Below are 13563 nucleotides of genomic sequence, written 5' to 3' on the forward strand. Positions count from 1 at the left end.
GGCAGGGCCTCCGGGAATCACCAGGGTGGAGCAAGGGGCAATGGTGTCTCCGCGACTCCTGCCTCTCCCATGACTCCGTGTCTCCGCGTCCCTGAGTGCCGGTGAGCAGCTCCGCGAGACAGCCACCCTCGCTCTCCAGCCTGTTGCAAGGCTGTCTCGCCTCTCCCCATAAGGGTCTGGGACCTCAGAATCCCGCCCCAAACAAGCTCAGTGGATTCGAGAGTTTGTAACCCCTTCTGATTGAAAAAAACAGCGCATCCAGTTGCAGCCCGCCTGGCATGCGACTCCTTACCTCTGTTCTTGGCGAATCACCAGGGCGGAGCAAAGGGCAATGGCGACTCCTCGCCTCTCTGTGACTCCGTGTCTCCGCGAGGGAAAGAGGTCTTAATATTCAAGCAGGTCAGGAGCTGTGGCTTCAGGGTCCTGTGAAACAGTGATCCGGAGTAAGAAAAGACCCATTCAAATCAGAGCTGGAGCCTGGAAAGACTGTCCTCCCTGTGAAAAGGGGTCAGAAGTCTTCCAGCCCAGAACCAGACTCAACAGGCTTGGGGACAGGGCAGGCGACTAGGACAGAAATCCAGACACACAGGTCAGGGCACAACCCATTTGTCAGTGTGTGAGCTCCATCAGGGAAAAATTGTGTCTCAGAGTCCAAGATTGAATCATAATAATGAGAAGGGCCATTTATTGTGCACCTCCTATGTCCCGCACCCTATGCTAAGCACTTTACATTTAATTCTCCCAACAATCTGACTGGGATAGGTACCACTAATGTTGCCACCGGGAGGCTGAGGCTCCACCTTGGGGAAGGCTCTCATGGAATAGTCAAGAGGGGCATTCTGGAGATAATTTCTCAACCCAGTTGTTTTTAAACTGTGCCTGGTGGAAATTCAGGGCTGCATTAGGCAGCAAGGGGAAGATTCGCTCTGTGCGGCTTTGTCTCACCCATCCTCCTTCAACCAGAGCAGCTCCACTGATTCATCTTTTCCATACCGTGCTTCCTCCTCATGAAATTTGCTTCACTGGAAGGGTTCTGTAGCAAAATATAATAAAAAATAAACTACAATGAAGTAAAGGAAAATTAAAGCCTGAATACAAAAAGTGACAATTAGATGAGGTGTCTAATTGCTATCACACAGCTGTCCCGTTCCCTCACAGCACCCCATGATGCTAATTATGTTGTTAGTCCTTGTCTCGTCGTCGTTGGACCGTACATAGGCTTGCAGGGGGTTTGCTCTCTGTGGTTTCCCCAGCATCTGGCCCGGAGGAGATCCTCGACAAATGTGGAAGAAGGAATCATGCCAGGATTTCTACTCTCATGGCAAACCCAGGGTGCCATGGTAGAGACTTGGAAGAGAGGGTCTGTCTACAAGGTGTTGGCTGTTTGTCATCCCTGGGTGCCTCTCCCATAGCAAAAAAGAATAAGGGTACATTTACTGTTCATTTTATTTACCTAAAAGGGAAAACAGGCTCTGCCTCAGGAAAACCCTTAATTGCAGCTTTATAAAGAGGCTCAACATGCAGAAAAGGGGGGAAATTAATTGGTCTTCCAGGGGCAGCTGAATGAGGGCTGGTAATTGAATTTCACAATGGATGCCTCTCTCTGGGTGGCCTGCGTGTGACCTGGAATGGATATTTGAAGTTTTCCTCATATAAATGGTTTGGGCTCCTCAAGGTTTATATTTTTTGGTGGGCATTACTCATTTACACTTTCACCTTGGGGAAGATGAAGGGAAATTTACATCACCTTACAAATTAAAAAATGAAAGAAAGGAAAGAAAAAGAGGTGAGGGAGCCTGTCTTCATCTTGAGATGCATTTGGCAAATCCTTTGCAAAGGTTAGAAGAGCCAATTCTGAGAATAAATTTTTACTCAAATGCAGGGTGCCTCAGAGTGAAGCTGTAGACCCAGCTGGTAGGTTCCAGAACTTGAGGACTTCGTTCCAAAATAAATGAAGAAGGTGAGATCTGGGGATACCAGGTCATGACAACTTGAACTTGTAGATACCAGGTCATGACAACTTGAACTAAGATGACCCACTGATGATTTCGCTAGCATAGTGACCTCGGGAAGACTTAATTTGTGTGTGTTTTCTTGTCTTAACAAAACAGTTATCAGCAAATCACCTTGTTCTTGGGAAGGGCATATGAGGTTACTCCCAACCACTCCCATGAACAGGAAGATATCAGACATTTTGGGTTTCTAAAGTTTAGGTCAGCACTAGAAATAGAGTACATATTTCTATAAATATATAGAATACATAGTAATATAACATGAGCCATAAATGCGAGCCACATATGTAATTTCAAATTTTCTAAAGCAGTTGCTCTAATAGTCACATAAAAAATACAAAGTAACAGGTAATATTAATTTCATAATATATTTTATTTAACCCTACATATTAAAAATATCATTTAAACATCTTATCAATATAAACATTATTAATGGGAAGTGGCTACAAATGTGTATAGGGTTTCTTTTTGGTATAATGAAAATGTTCTGGAATTAGTTAGTGGTGATGGTTGCACAATTTCATAAGTATACTAAAACCCATTAAATTGTACACTTTAAAATGGTAAATTTTATGACATGTGGGTAATTCAATAAAAAAAAATACATGCATTGAAAGAAATCCATGGACTTAAAACACAGTAAAATTGATTAAAAATTTGTAAATTATAACTTTGTAGCCCTGGCCAATGTGGCTTACTTGGTTGGGCATCATCCTGAGCACAGAAGGATTGCTGGTTCGATTCCTGGTCGGGGCACATGCCCAGGTAGTGGGCTTGATCTCCATTAGGGGTTATGCAGGAGGCAGCTGATTGATGTTCCACTATCACATAGATGTTTCCCTCTTCTCTAAAAATAAATAAATTACTCTAGAAACGCCCCCCCCCTCTATAAATATTGTTTAAAAAAAAAAACAACTTTGGGAGACTCTTGCCCACTTCTCACGTGGGAGTCTGTGCTTGTTCTTCAATAAATTTCCACTTCTGCTATAAAAAAACCAACAACTGTGGGGAAAAAGGAGACATATGTAATACTTTAAAAAATAAAAATAAATACAAATTTTAAAAAAAAACTTGGGTAAAAAGAGAAGAGGTAAGAGTGCTATGCTAATGTCATAATTGTTCAAAGTGGGGAGATAGACAAAACTGAAACATAAAATTTTAAATAAAAGCATAATGACTACAACTTTAATGTTTTTTAATCTCTCCTTCATAAATGTATTTATTTTTTGTTGTTAATCCTCACCAGAGGATATTTTTTCCATTGATTTTTAGAGAGAGTGGGAGGGAGGGAAAAGGGGGGGGGGGAGAGAGAGAGAGAGAGAGAGAGAGAGAGAGAGAGAGAGAGAGAAACATCATTGTGAGAGAGGCACATGAATTGGTTGCGTCCCACACATGCACATGCCCCAACTAGGCCGGGAATGGAACTTGCGACCCTCAGTGCATGGGCCCACGCTCTTACCATAGAGCAATGCCAGCCAGGGCAAGGGCTCTTCTTTATAAATTTAGAAGACTATTTTAAGAAATTAAAATAGAAACTTTAAATTTTTAAAATTGATTTGAGAGAGAGAGTTATATTGACTTGTTTTTCCACTTATTTATGCATTCATTGGTTTATTCTTGTATGTACCCTGACTGAGGATTGAACCTGCAACCTTGGTGTATGGATGACCCTCTAACCAACTGGACTACCCAGCCAGGGCAAGAAACTTTATTTGACTTTCAATAATTCCTTTAGTTTCTCTTTCTTCTAATAAATTATAATAAAATAATGTAAATTTTTTTTAAAAAGTGAACCTATAATATAATCTCATTTTAATAAAATATTTCTATCTCATCCTCCCAGTTTTTATATTGGCATAGAAAGATGTTTCAAATAATGGTCATCTCTTGTAATTTCTAGACGACAGAATTTGGTGTTGGGTTTTTTTGTTTGTTTGTTTTTCTGCTTTTACCTTCAGACTTTTCTACTTAATTTGAATTCTTTAGATAGGGCTGTATCATTTTCCCAAAACTATAGAGTTAAGTTTCTAAATGACTGGAAGAAAATAAGCTAAGACAGTCCATGGCAAAATATGGATTATTGATATTTTTTTCTTTACATTTTTCCGTGTCTTTAAAAACCCCACCAGAAGAAATGGACCCAATCCTTAAGCTAGAAAGAGAGGAAGATAATTGTGGTTTTTATAAGGGAATGATAGATAACTAACTTCGGCACGAAGCCTCCTGGGCATCTGTCCTCTAGAGGAAAATGGCTGTTTGTTTACAAGAACTGTGACTTGGGAACTGGTGTCAAACATGGCCCCACAGCAGTAGAGGCACTTCCATCCAAGAACCACAATAGCCGATGCTGGGAGCTGGGCGGGGAGAGGTGTGGCTGCGGCCTGGAGAAGCAGCACTTAAGGACACAGGTGAGCCGCAATACGATAGCGCCTCTTTTGGAGGGGAGGAGCAACAGCAACAGTAGTGCTTCTAGACTTCCCGCCAATGTTGTAGGGGTGATGGTTCCTATCACTTTTGGATTTAATTTAAAGAAATAAAATAGACTCTACAGCAGTTGCTCTCTTGAGTTGCGGAATCATTTACCAGTACAACTGTTTCGAATAGAGCATTACAGGTTGCAAATCCACTGTCACATCCATTATTTAATCTTTTAAAACAGTTCTGTGGGGGAGGCAATGGTTACAATCCGTATTTTATGGGTGAGAAAACTTGAGGTTTAGCAGAGTTCAGTGACTTCTTCAAGATCACACAGCTAGTATATCTGTAAAACTATGTGCCCAAAACAGAAATCAAAGTGAGGCCTGGCTCCATTTAGAGTTTTTAGAAAGAAAATTTAGCCAGAGGTTATAGTAGGTGAGAATGAATTAGGCACCCAAAAATGGGTCCAGAGCACAGCGCCAGGGAAGTCAGTGAGCTCCAAAAGCTCTCTTTTTGTGACTCTTCTCTTCATTCTTGTTTTTTATTTTTTTTGTTTTTTTAAGAGAGAGTGGAAGGAAGGGAGAACGGGGGTAGGGAGAGAAAGAGAAACATCAATATCAAAGAACCTGCAACCAGGTATGTGCCCTTGACAGGGAATGAACCCTTGACTCTTTGGTGCGCAGGCCAATGCTCTATCCACTGAGCAACACCTTCCCTCTTAATTCATTCACTGCTCCCCTGGTGAGTTCTCGTTTTTTAAGATCTGTCTGTTTCATCAACCAATGCCCATAATTCAATCATTTTCAGAAACTTGCCTTTAAAAGTGTGTGAAATTATACATAGAATTAGGAGAAACCATACATACTAGCCTGATCATAGACACTGGAAATAAACAAAGTGAGTTTTTCCACCGCTCATTTAATTTATGAGACCAGCTTGCCATTGGTGTCAATGTCTGTAACAATTAAACATGTAATCCAGATGTACTCTCAAGTCTCTCACCATGGGCGATCTCAGTAAGACTGGCTCGTGTTGTAGGTGCACAGATCTCTCTCCGAGAGTCTAGAGACCCCCAGGGGGCTCATGTGCTCAATAACATTTGCCTCTGGAGGCCTGGTTCTGGCATGAATCTCTGTGACCCAGATGTGAAACTCAGACACACACACACAGACAAATAACCACTCATCACCAAAAGCATTCATGGGTATAATTAGATTTTTTTCTCAGTTGGTAAAAATTTTAAATACAGGAAAGAACAGAGCATAATCTAACAAACGCATGTTCTCTAACTCTCAGAATTTAATCTTATCGTTTTATAGTATTTGCTTCTGATTTTTAAAAATCTGATAGGGTTAAAAGTGAAATCTATGTACATCTCCCTTCCCAAAGGAATTCACCATCAGGAATTTGGTGTTTGTCCTTCCAAATCTTTTTTTTAAAATATATTTTTTATTGTTGATAGTATTACAGATATCTCTCACCCACCCCCAACCCCCTTCCTCCCAGCCCCTATGACCCCCAGGTACAAATCTTGAGTTTATACTTTTACTGTATACTAGTGGCCTGGTGCTTGGATTCGTGCACATTGAAAGGAAATTAATTAGAAGAAATATTTTAATATTGCTATTCACCCTTTCTCTATAATAGAAGTGTCAGAGATGAAAGAAAATTAGTAAAATGTATATGAAAATAACATATAAGTTGATTAATAAATAAACAACAACATGATATAACAACAAAGACATGATATAAAAAGAACAAAAACATGATATAAAAATAACAAAAACATTATATAAAACAACATTGATAAAAACAATGACTGATAAATTGATTAAACTTATTCTAACATTGAGGCCAGTGTCAGACGGGGACAAATCAATTCTTGGAACCAGAACAACCTCTCCTCCGCAGATCCTGTTAATACTTCAGCTCCGATTATGTTAGGTCGCAATCTTTTGATAATAAATCTAGTACCATTACAAAGACCCCATTTACTATTAGGATTTCTCAGTCGCATGATGATTGCACCTACTTTCTTTTTTTTTTTTTTTTTTTTTAATTAAATCTTTATTGTTCAGATTATTACATTTGTTCCTCTTTTTTCCCCCCCATAACTCCCCTCCTCCCAGTTCCCGCCCCACCCTCCGCCCTCACTCCCCACCCACTGTCCTCATCCATAGGTGCACGATTTTTGTCCAGTCTCTTCCCGCATCTCCCACACCCCTTTCCCCCCCAAGAATAGTCAGTCCATTCCCTTTCTATGACCCTGATTCTATTATAATCAACAGTTCATTCTGTTCATCGGATTATTTATTCACTTGATTCTTAGATTCACTTGTTGATAGATGCATATTTGTTGTTCATAATTTGTATCTTTACCTTTTTCTTCCTCTTCCTCTTCTTAAAGGATACCTTTCAGCATTTCATATAATCCTGGTTTGGTGGTGATGAACTCCTTTAGCTTTTCCTTATCTGTGAAGCTCTTTATCTGACCTTCAATTCTGAATGATAGCTTTGCTGGATAAAGTAATCTTGGTTGTAGGTTCTTGGTGTTCATCACTTTGAATATTTCTTGCCACTCCCTTCTGGCCTGCAAAGTTTCTGTTGAGAAATCAGCTGACAGTCGTATGGGTATTCCCTTGTAGGTAACTGAGTTTCTTTCTCTTGCTGTTTTTAAGATTCTCTCTTTGTCTTTTGCTCTTGGCATTTTAATTATGATGTGTCTTGGTGTGGTCCTCTTTGGATTCCTTTTGTTTGGGGTTCTCCGCGCTTCTTGGACCTGTAAGTCCATTTCTTTCACCAGGTGAGGGAAGTTTTCTGTCATTATTTCTTCAAATAGGTTTTCAATATCTTGCTCTCTCTCATCTTCTGGCACCCCTATAATTCTGATGTTGGTACGCTTGAAGCTGTCCCAGAGGCTCCTTACACTATCCTCGCATTTTTGGATTCTTTTTTCATTTTGCTTTTCCGGTTGGGTGTTTTTTGCTTCCTCGCATTTCAAATCATTGACTTGATTCTTGCGCTCCTCTGTTCTGCTGCCGGGAGTCTGTATAATATTCTTTATTTCAGTCAGTGTATGCTTAATTTCTAGTTGGTTCCCCAATATAACATCGAGGGTCTCATTAGTTTTCTTGTAGCTCTCATTAAGTTTATCGGCGGCTTCTAAACAGTTCTTGAGAGACCTTAAAAGTGTGGTTCTGAACTCTAGATCTTCCATTGACAATTTTGTCCTGTTTCTTTGTCTCTGCATTTTGTTATGCTTCCTTGGTGCACCCCCTAGTGGCCTTTGTGTGCAGTCTTGTAGCTAATTCCAGGGAGGGTTTGCCCTCCAGGCCAAGTGGCTATGAGAATCAGCTGTGTCAGCAGTGAGAGAACTTCTGTCCTCTAGGGAGGTGCTAATCTGGCGTTTGCCTGAGGCTATCCGGCAAATGCCTCTGTGCAGGGCTTGGGCGGGGCTGGTCGCACAGGATCAACAGGGTGGGCCAGAGAGAGCAGTTATGGCCGCTCTCAGTCCTGTCCCCAGGGGCTCTGCCTCTCTGAGTCCCAGCAATGGCTGCAAAGCTCGGAGGGAAAGCTGCACTCGCTCTGACCAAAGCCAGGCAGTCCCGCTTCTCCCGTTTGAGTCTGGGTCCCTAAAGACTCGCCCGGATCTGGAGCTCAGAGTCTGCGACTCCCTCCCGATTGAAAACGCCAACCGCGCCCTCCGCCGCCAGCCCGCTCCGCGCGCGCACTCCGCACCTCAGAATTTGACTTCAGCACTGCGCCTCCTCTGAGTGTCCGTATGCGTTTCTCTTTCCTCCTAGTTGTAGGACTTCCACTCAGCCAGCGTTCCAGTGGTTCTGGGTGATGTCCCTCTGTCTTTTAGTTTCACTTTTGAAGTAGTTGTTCAAAGCAGCAAACTCCGGCGTTAACCTATGCCGCCATCTTGGTTCTCCCAGATTCCCGATTGCACCTACTTTCAATTCTAATTTATGACACGGCATTTCCGAAGGAGTAATACTTTTAAGAAGTTCGATGGGAAAATTTTTCCTTTTTGGCATCATCCGTTGAATCTAGTATTATTGTCTATTACACTGTTGTCTCTGAGTCTTAATGCAATAGCCGTTCCCCAGCCTTTTTCACCATGTGGGGAAAGAATAGGATAGGTCATTGCATCTAATGTAGGAAACAGGATACTCATTTGTTTGATTTTAGTGCCATTCAGATTATTGGGATCTGGTTTACAATGAATGAGCAAGTCCCTTTCAAAAGGAGGTTCTCCATCTTTGTTTCTGAAATGACGGCAACTTCGGTTAAATGGGGATAATTATATCTAACTGGATCACTATTACGATCATATTTAATTACCATTGTTACTTCCATGCAACACTGCCGCTTTCTTTCAGCTTCAGAATGTCAACAAAAACAAACAAATTCACGATCGACAATGACAGATGGAAACACTTGCGTGCGATTGGCGCCAGTGAGAGCTTTATATGTTTCGTGCATGCGTGAGTCAACTTAGTCTTTTATATATGTAGAATAAACTTGCTTAACTAGACCTGCTTTCTGATTTAGCTAAACTTTTTCCAGCCCAGTGAAGTACCCCAACTTCTCTTTCAGGTAATTGTCAGCAACACAGCAGTAAATATCAACACTAAGCAAATTATTATTGTAGGTCATGCAGGGAGAACAAAGCATAAAATATTTAACTGCAGCAGTGTTTGACTACATTCTGCACAGTGAGAAAACCTGAAGTCATTTTCAAGGTCCACCATTTCTTACTTCTTTTCAGTCAGGTCAAGTTTTGAAGTTTTCTAAATCTTAATTTTCTGGCTAATGAAAAAAAAATAGGATTCCACCAAGTCTCCTATCTACCTACTCCAGGACTTCTGTGAGGATCAAATGAGATGAAGCATGGGAAAATGCTTCACAGACATTTGGTTAAAGTGTAAAATGTGTGCACCTGGCTATAAAGCAAGTCATGTTCCTAGGCTGAAGAAACTCCAAGGAGGCTAGTTGCTAGGGAGAGGAAGCTGGGCATTGCTACATGACATCATTACCTGGTGCCCACAGCAACCGTTTCTGGGCTGGGTTGGGCTGGGCTATGGGCTGCATTTTGCGCCTTGGGGTCTTGGCAGCATCGGCTGTGAATTGGTGGGCTGTCACTCCGGGTGGTGGCGGGGCCTGTGTCCCATTTAGGGGAAGCTGAGTGTTGCTTTGTGGGCACCAGGTCTGCATTGCTGTTTCTTTGTAACTGGCCAGTGTGCGTCATGGCAGAGGCCCAGTGCAAGAGATTTGTGCACTTGGGTGTGGGGGTTCCTCAGCCCAGCCTGCACCCTCTTGCAGTCCAGGAGCCCTCGGGGGATGTCTGACTGACAGCTTAGGCCCACTTCCTAAGCAGTCAGACATCCTTAGCACTGCCGTGGAGGTGGGAGAGGCTCCCGTCACCGCCGCTGCACTCACCAGCCATGAGCCTGGCTTCTGGCTGAGCAGCACTTCCCCTGTGGGAGCTCACTGACCACCAGGGGGCAGCTCCCATATTGAGCATTTGCTCCCTGGTGGTCAGTGCGCGTCATAACGACCAGTCATTCTGCCGTTCAGTTGATTTGCATATTAGCCTTTTATTATATAGGATAATGTACCCATTAATGCTTGTACATTGCATTGTGTGTTTTGTATGGTTTTAAAATGCACAAGAATGGTATCATACTTTATTTTCCACAACTTGCTATTTTATGCCATGCGTTTTTGAGATCTATCTTTGATTATATATATATATATATATATATATATATATATATGTATATATACACACGTATCTAGGTCGTTTATATGAACTGTTATATAGTATTTTATTATATGACTATTTAGAAATTCATCTACCTAAATAGCTCTACTGGTAGGCAATTAAGGTTTTTCCAAATTTCCTCTCTCACAGACAATGCTGTAAAGAGCAAACATTCTTGTATGTGTTTCCTGGTGTGCATGTGCAAGATTTCCTGTAAAAACCTATAAGTAGAATTGTAGGGTCAAAGGACATGCACATGTTGTACTTCACTAAATAAATACTACCAAATTGCTTTCCAAAGTGCATGTGCCAGTTTTACACTTCCACCAGCAAAGTAGAAGAGTTCCTGTTTTGTAGGATTTTAGAAGACTGAATGAGATGCAAATAAACAGAGAAGTGGTTACATCAAAGAAATGCAAAGAAGTTCAAAATAACTATTAAGCTCATCTGTGCTTAAATGCCCTGCCACTCCACCTCCATGCATATGGACTCAAACCCTCTGGGGTATTTCAGCTGCAGCTTCCACCCATATTGTACACAGTCACTTACCAATTTTCTCCTTTTCTCCTTTTTACACTTCTACCCCCTTATCTTTCTACCTCCTTCACAGGGTCAAAATATAAGCTGCTTAATCAATCATCCCTTGTGTTGTTTGGGGCCTGATGCTCCTGCTTCTACAGTTTTACTTTCTATTGTATCTTCTCAAAGTGGTTTCTCAAACACATTTCTCTCTTGAATCATTTAGGAATTGCTTTATAACAAACGCACCCAAAACTTAATTGGCTTAAAATAACACTATTTATTAGCTCATGATATTCTGGCTCAGCAATTTGGGCCAGGCTCAGTTAAGTAGTATGTCTGGTCCTGGCTAAGTTCATTCTCATGCATTGTGGTCAGTTAGATGGCTCTGCTTCTGGGGGTTGGTAGGTTGTCAGCTGGGGAACAGCGATAACTTGACCCTATGTCTTTCATGCTCCAGGCAGGTTAGCTTGGGCTTACTAGTATTCTCATGGTGGCAGGGCTCCAATAGTGAGAGCAGAAGCATGCAAGTCTTCTGAAGGCTCAGGCTCAGAGTTGGTACTGTATCACTTCTGCCTCGTTGTGTTAACCAAAGCAAGTCACAAGGCCAGCCTAGATTCAAGGAGTGAAGAAAAAGCCTCCTCCTGATTGGAGAAGCTGCAAAGTCACATTCCAATGGGTGTGGCTATAAGGAGGGGTATGTGGAGGATAGCAGGCTGGATTCTTTGCAGAGTGGATTCTGACATGGAGATTAGCATGCGGGAAGTTATTTAGGGAGTACTCTTGGGATCAACAGCTGTGGAAGAGAAAAGAAGAAACAGAAGGGAGCCCTAGCTGGTTCGGCTCAGTGGATACAGCATTAACCTGCGGACTGAAGGGTCCCAGGTTCGAATCCGGTTAGGGGCACGAGCCAGGGTTGCAGGCTCGATCCCCAGTGGGGGTGTGTGCAGGAGGCAGCCAACCAGTGATTCTCTCTCATCATTGATCTTTCTATCTCTCTCTCCCTCTCTCTCTGAAATCAATAAAAATAAAAAGAATGAAACACAACAGAAGGGAGAATTCTGAATTATGATGTCTGAACAAAGGCTTCTACTGACCCCATGGGAAATTCTGAAGTTTGTCTTCAAAGTTGTCCTGAGTTGGGGCAAAAGGACCAGGCCTCTCTGCTCCTAAGTTGATCAATCATTGTATAAAGGCTGCCTCAAAAAAGCAGCAAAGAGATCCCCAAAAAGGCCTTACATCTAGGGGTCATCTGCCAACAGTATTCCTGGCAACTAGTGGAATGAATCCTTCATTCCTCAAGGGTGGTGGTGGTGGGGTATCTGTATGGAATATCAGCGTCCACAACATTGGCAAGTCTCCCTATGAACTGTGATCTAATTTTTTTCATTGTCACTTGTTATATATGTACACATTAATCATTTGTGATCACTTATTAAATGCATTGCCTAAACTATGCATAAATTTTATATGATCACAATGTTAAAAGTCACTCCTTTGAGCTCAGTCTTTATAGTTTTATTGCTCATTTATTTAAGTCATCCACTCAAAACTTTAAAGAATGAGGAGAAACTTTGCTTTTTCCATCAGAAATCTAGGCAAGAACAATTTCAAATCATGATGGCAGTAAGTCACCAAAGTGCAATTAAGGTAGAGACATGCTGTTGTTCTTTGCAATAGGAGAGATCTGGGCCATGGAGAAATGATCACTCAAAGGGGAATGTGGGAAGCCAGGATGGGTATTTAGTTGGAGGATCAAGTTGTGAGAGGATAAAGAAACAGCCCATCAAGGTAGCTCTTCACATCTGGGCAGACATTTTATGCCTTAAAAAGACAAGCTGCTTCTTTATGGAATCTAATGAACAAAATGAATTGACCAACAAAATAAGACCCAAAGCAGGGAGGCATGGAACAGATTGACATACCTCGGTATGGGGTTGGGGGGGACAAGAAGAGGTAAACAAAGGAACTTATATGCATAGCCTGTGGACACAAGCAATAGGATAGTAAAGAACCTCAGGGGCGGGGAGGGGGGTTGGGACTGGTAGGAGGTGGGGAAATGGGAGCTATCTGTAATATTATCAACAAAAAAAAATATATTTTAAAAATGGGTGAAAATAGTTGCTGGTATGGCAAACTTCCAGAGGAGTCACCAAATCATAATTGGGGGAGCTGGATGGAGAACTCTTTCTACCTGCAGCAAAGGAGAATCCCTAAGGCCACTTAGGAGAAAGGAGGAAATTACAAGTCAGCAGATAGACTTGAGAGAACTACAAATTATCAGGGCTCCTCAGTTTAAAGTGGAGAGACCGGGTCAGAGTAATTAACTGATAGAACTGAGATTACACCATGGGTTGTAGGCTATTCTAGAACTCTACAGATCTCTCCACACTCTCCACCTGGGGGTGCTGTGTCGGCTCACCTCTATGAAATATGTCAACAGGATCCTTCATTTTCTAACTTCCATTTGGATTTGCCTGTGGAAGGTACCTGCAGGAGACTAGAGAAATCAGAGTATTTATTCTCCCTAGATCCCTCCACACTGGGGCTATGGATTGGAGTCATTCTAGAAGACCCTCTTTCCACATTCCCATCGCATCCTCTTTTCTTGCCCCTTCAGGCCTGGAATAATAATGTTCCTCCAAACTTGGGTACTTCCCCATCCCTTACTGGTTTCCCTTAATTCTTCTTGCACCTTTATAAGTTCTTTATTAATTGCTCCTTGAGTGTGCCATCCCTTTCCCAATGCAATCCTGAATGATATATCACTTGAGTTAGGTAGTTTAAAAGTTTTCATGGATAGTTGTCTCTTTTGGCTGCCCAGACTCAGAAGCCCATACTTAT

Source organism: Myotis nattereri (genome assembly GCF_964212035.1).
Source record: "Myotis nattereri genome assembly, chromosome: 8".
NCBI classification, from domain to species: Eukaryota; Metazoa; Chordata; class Mammalia; order Chiroptera; family Vespertilionidae; genus Myotis; species Myotis nattereri.